Source organism: Myotis lucifugus, unplaced genomic scaffold (genome assembly GCF_000147115.1).
Source record: "Myotis lucifugus unplaced genomic scaffold, Myoluc2.0 scaffold_19, whole genome shotgun sequence".
Classification (NCBI taxonomy): Eukaryota; Metazoa; Chordata; class Mammalia; order Chiroptera; family Vespertilionidae; genus Myotis; species Myotis lucifugus.
This window is the reverse complement of record NW_005871067.1, coordinates 9,439,907-9,445,475: the sequence shown is the minus strand read 5'-3', so window position 1 is coordinate 9,445,475 and position 5,569 is coordinate 9,439,907. Positions and strand designations below refer to the sequence as shown.

The window sequence follows — 5,569 nt, the reverse complement described above, 5'->3', positions numbered from 1 at the left end:
TCAGCCTTGGCCTGATCTGCTTTTGTTTTGGGATTTGGATCTCTGTCTCTATTATTAAAGACCATAAAAGCCAGGTTAATGAGGTGTGTGGACCTGTGTTTATTTTTTGAAGTTTATGGTGTATGTTGTGGGCTGATTGGAATATAAAAGGGTGTTCAGAAGAAGTGTTCCCTCCGGGGAGGTGCGGTATAAGATGGTAACTTTATGTAAGGCCTTCATGAGGCGGGAAAGGAAGAGATCTGGGTTTTTGTCAGAGCCATGAGTGATTTCATTAAGTTTTTCATAGTTGACTGCTTTATGGGCAGCCTTTTTGAGTCCAGCAATGAGACAGGTGATCATATGGCTACAGAGCCAGCACCCTGGAGAATTAACCTGATAGTCCCATCTTGGGTCAGTTAGGGGGACTCTGTTGGTGCCAACTGGGTTGGCTGCTGTGGTCTAAGGAGGGCATTGGCACGGTCCTGAGCTGCTAGGTCATAGGACTGGGTCAGGTATTCATATTCCTTAGTAAAAGTGGTCAGATCAGTGGAAAAAGACCTGAGATGCCTCTCAATCTGTGTGAGGTTGGGTGTGGAAAATGGAACATGGACTACCCCCTCAGTTCCTGCTACCTCCCACAAGGGTAGAATAGGTGCGGGAATATAAGTGGCTGTTGAGGAAAGTCGTCTTTGGGTGGCCCAAGAGCAAGTGTTAGGTGGGGAAAGTCTGTATTGGAGCTCGCGTTCTCGGGATTTGGGCTCTCAGGGACTAGGGGAGGTGGTGATTGCTGATTAAGAGGGTCTGGGTTTTGAGAATCTATTGCAAGTGAGAGAGGGGGCACGTAAGGAGGTGGAGGTCTGGGTTCTGCTGGATCAAAAGTAGATTCAGAATCAGAAGTGTTGGGGGTATGATGTTTTGCGTGAAGAAGAATGATCTGATAGGTAGAGCAGAACTAACAGAGAGAGGGTCAAGACTGGAGTGTGAAAAGGCCTGGACGTAGGGAATCTCTGACCATTTTCCATTGCAGTGACAGCAATTATCTAAATTGTGCAATGTGTTAAAATTGAAAGTGCCATTTTCAGGCCATTGAGACTTATTATCTAGTTTATATTGTGGCCAAACAGTGTTACAAAAGAAAATGAGGTGGTTGGGCATGATCTCCCCCATGAGTGTGCAGAGGGAGTGTAGCTTGGCCCACGAGAGAGGAAGGGTGAGTGATGGACCACAAATCCAAAGGTGACTGTTTAGGGCAGGCATCCCCGCTGCTAAACAAATCACCACGAGAAATGAGGGCGTGACCCTCCAGACTGGGCGTCCCCAATCCAGAAGGACCCAAAGCCGAATGGCTAAGGAGTCTTCTGGCCTAGCGCTAGGACTTTTGAGATGAGAGGTCAGTGAGAGAGAGTGGGCAGAAGACTTGAGAAAAGGGAAATTATAGACCTCACTCACCTAAAGAAGATTGGCTGGTGCGGGATGGAGGGTCAGCAATGGAGGAGAGGTTCCTGATCCAGCATCCTCCTTGGCTGGTTTGGGAGGGCCCATAGGGAGGGAGTCCTAATCGAGTCACCAGAGTAGGATTTGGAGGTAAGCCCAGGACCAGCTGCTGCTGCCTACTCATCTCCAAATAGCAAACTTGGGGTGACTGAAGCTGGGGCAATGGCTCCCCTTCCCTGTGGAACCCTGCCGAGTTTTGGCACCAAATGTTAGGGTCCCTGAAGGAGGAATGCAGGAGAGGCCAAAGCAGTAAGGGATTATATATTTATTAGGTCATCTGGATACCAGATGGGCTGAGCCACAAAATGGTACCAGCCCCTAAATATGGGAGTCAGAAGTTTTAAAGGACTATAGGCGGGCTTTTTCTGGGCAGAGACTTCTCTGTGCAGGTCTGGATTCTGGAAAAGTACGGAGGGGAAGAATAATGGTCTTAGCAAGTGGAATGTGCAAGTGGAATGTCCATTGTGAAGTGGCTTAAAGGTCAGTTCCCAGGGGAGAGGTGTCAATTCAATTATTTGATCAGACCTAACACATAACTTACCTTTTTTTTGCAGAGGGATAGACAGGAATTATGAAGTGTCATCTGTGGGTGGTGGAGTGATGATGAATGTCTATTTTATGTTATTATGTGGGTGTTGACTGTGGGATGCATGTTTTTTTTTTTATTATTCTCTCATTCCAGGTAAGAATATTTAGCCTCTGGATGTTTTTTCCATTAGATTGTGAATTTACAAAGCACAGTGTGTATTTAAGATCTTATTATAGAACTAAAGGCCTGGTGCACGAAATTCATGCACAGGAGGGGGAGTCCCTCAGCCCAGCCTGCACCCTCAGGGGATGCCCTGGGGGATCGGGCCTAAACCGGCAGTCAGACATCTCTCTCACAATCTGGGACCCTGCATGCACCAGTGACCGTACTTTTCATAAAGGTGAAAGCATCTTGCTGTTATATGGCCAGCTACATTTTTTGCCCTAATTATAAAAAGTAGTACAAAACATGATTCTTCTGAGGCAGTAGTACTATTTTCCCCATCTTATGGGTGGAAAAACTGAAGCAGAGAGAAGTTAAGTCACACAGTTATAAGTGTCAGAATCAGGGCTGACCACAAAATGTGCAAGCCAGAGTCCATGCATGTCATTGCTGCATCATCCTGTTTTTTCAGTGTTAGAGTAGCCTTGCCAGGTTTTAATTTTTAAATCTAAGAGACTTCCCAATATATAGGGTAGGGTCCCTAGGCCTGGCCGGCAATCAGGGCCCTCTGTGGGGCGACCGGTGGGTGGGGCGATCAGGGGGGCCCCCCGCTGGCACCTGCCTTGGCTGGCGGCCTGGTACCACCCACGGGCTGGCCCCATCCCCTGATCATCAATGCCAGTCACCTCCCTCTGCAGCTCCTGCATTGAGTGTCTGCCCCCTGGTGATCAGTGCATGTCATAGTGACCAGTAGTTCCACCAGTAGTTCCGCCATTCAGTTGATTTGCATATTAGGGTTTTATTATATACTAGAGGCCCGGTGCACAATATTCATGCACTCAGGGGGGTACCTCAGCCCAGCCTGCGCCCTCTCGCAGTCCAGGAGCTCTTGGGGGATGTCCGACTGCCGGGCCTAAGCCGGCAGTCGGACATCCTTAGCGCTGCTGTGGAGGTGGGAGAGGCTCCCGCCACTGCCGCTGTACTCGCCAGCCATGAGCCCTGTGGGAGCGCACTGACCACCAGGGGGGCAGCTCCTGCATTGAGTATCTGCCCCCTGATGGTCAGTGTGCATCATAGTGACTACTTCTGCCATCAGACCGAAACCAGCTCTCTGGCATCCCCCAAGGAGTTTTGAATTGTGAAAAGGTGCAGGCCAGGCTGAGAGACCCACTGGTGCATGATTGGGGCCAGGGAGGGACACAGGAGGCTGGCCAGCCGGGGAGAGACTGTGGGAGGACTCCAGGGTGTGTCCAGCCCATCTCACTCAGTCCCAATTGGCCGGACCCCAGCAGCAAGCTAACCTACTGGTCAGAGCGTCTGCCCCTGGTGGTCAGTACATGTCATGGCAACTGGTCAACCAGTTGACTGTCTGCCCCCTGGTGGTCAGTGCACGTCATAGCGAGCGGTTGGGCGACCTTAGCATATCATTAGTATATTATGCTTTGATTGGTTGAATGGATGACCGGATGACTGGACACTTAGCATATTAGGCTTTTATTATACCGGAGGATTAAATAGGGTTTTTCTAATTTACTTTAAGTTGTAATGTGGGTATTTCCAAAACTAAAAGACAAAAGTCTACAGTTTACTTAACTGTAAACCAAGCTCCTAGAAAAAAAATAAACAATGTTGTCAGAGAGAGGCGATTTAAAATCTTACCCATAAATTATAATAATTTGCCAGAACAAGTGATTCTTATGACTTTTGCATCAGTATTCTTTTCTTCCTTTCACTTGCTTAGTACTAATTAAAAGGTTCCAAAATAGCCTACCATTTATCTTGAAAGATATCTGTAACTCAATTCACTGCTTGAAGGATCTTTAACATTCATATTACAAAAGATTCTGTCCAAAAGGTAACAATTATAAACAATATTTACACTATAGAGATTTCTGAAAAGGTGTTGAGAAATTTAAATAACAATAATTATTATGCTTTTCTATTCTCATTCAACTACCCTGAGATGATATAAAGGTGCTAATTTCTAGCCATTTCTTTTTATTTATGGCATAAGAAACTAGGCAGTTGGCAAAATTGTTTTTCTTATAAAAATGATTGAATTGTGTTCTAATCTCATCATAGTTAATCACTTTATGTTTTAATTGCAATGCTTGCAATTGATTAATAGAGCAATTTTCCAGTCATGAATGGAGCACAGAAGGGAAGAGGAATCACATAAATAACTTAAATCTACTGATAATTTAAAAATGCATTTTAAAAAGTAATATCTTTTCAATGCCTTCTATTATCTGCTGTAGTGAAATTAAGAGATTCGGGATTAAAACCCTTTTCCCAGTCCCCCTCTTTCTTTCTGCTAGAGATAACAATGTATTAATTAATTGGCAATATAATAATATTGTTCACATCATTCACATTAACTCCTCTTATTTGTTTAATTGTTACCTGTGCCATTACCCCTACCTCTCTCCCCATCTCTCCCAGTCTCTCTCTGAGACACACACACATACACACACACACTCATGCATATAAAGAACATGTGTAAGTCAGATAGTGAATGTTCTCTATATGGCAACTAGAGGCCTGGTGCATGAAAATTCATGCACTGAAGGGGGGGTCCCTCAGCCTGGTCTGCCCACTCTCGCAGTCCGGGATCCCTCAGGGGCGGGAGGCAACCCAGCGATCAGGGGAAGGTGACTCCCCATCACACCTCTGCTGCTGCCACTGCCAGCAGTGCAAGCCTCAGCCGGCCCTGGTTATCTGAGCCTCGGGCAGCCCTGGGCGGCTGGGCAGCCGACATCCAAGGCTTGCCTGCACCTCAGGCCAGCCCTGGGTGGCTGGGGGGCTGAAGAGGCAGGTGCGCAGCTGAGGGGACTGGACACTGCCATCTTTGAGGGCATGGCAGTCAATTAGCATATTCCCTCCTTATTGGCTGTGGGGGCCGCCCATCTTTTGAGGGCGGGGCAGTCAATTAGCATATTCCCTCCTTATTGGCTGTGGGGGCCCGCCATCTTTTGAGGGCAGGGCAGTCCATTAGCATATTCCCTTCTTATTTGGCTGTGGGTGCCCCCCATCTTTGTGATGGCGTGAGGGGTCAAATAGCATATTTCCCTCTTTATTAGATAGGACTAGAGGGCCTGGTGCACAAAAAATTTGTGCCCCTCAGGGGGGGAGGGGGGCTCCCCTCAGCCCCGGCCTGTGCCCCTCTCGCGGTCTGAGACCCCTCCGGGAGATAACGACCCTGCTGGCTTTAGGCCCTGCTCCCGGGGTGGGCAGAGGCAGGCCCAATTCCCTAGGTGCAGCCCCCTGGTTCGGGCTTCAAACCAGGGGCAAAATTGGGGAAGTTGGGGGCGCCGCACCCGTCATGGAACAGAGCCAGGGCAAAATCCCGGAGGTTGGCGATGTCCCCCCCCTCCAGTCCATGCTCCAAGAGTAAGGGCCCCATTG

At 48.1% G+C, this 5,569-nt stretch overlaps 1 protein-coding gene across 1 annotated transcript in view; it reads left to right on the top strand.

The window, feature by feature from the left end:
- FREM2 (FRAS1 related extracellular matrix protein 2) overlaps nucleotides 1–5,569 on the top strand; it is a 381,530-nt gene that overhangs the window by 292,347 nt on the left and 83,614 nt on the right.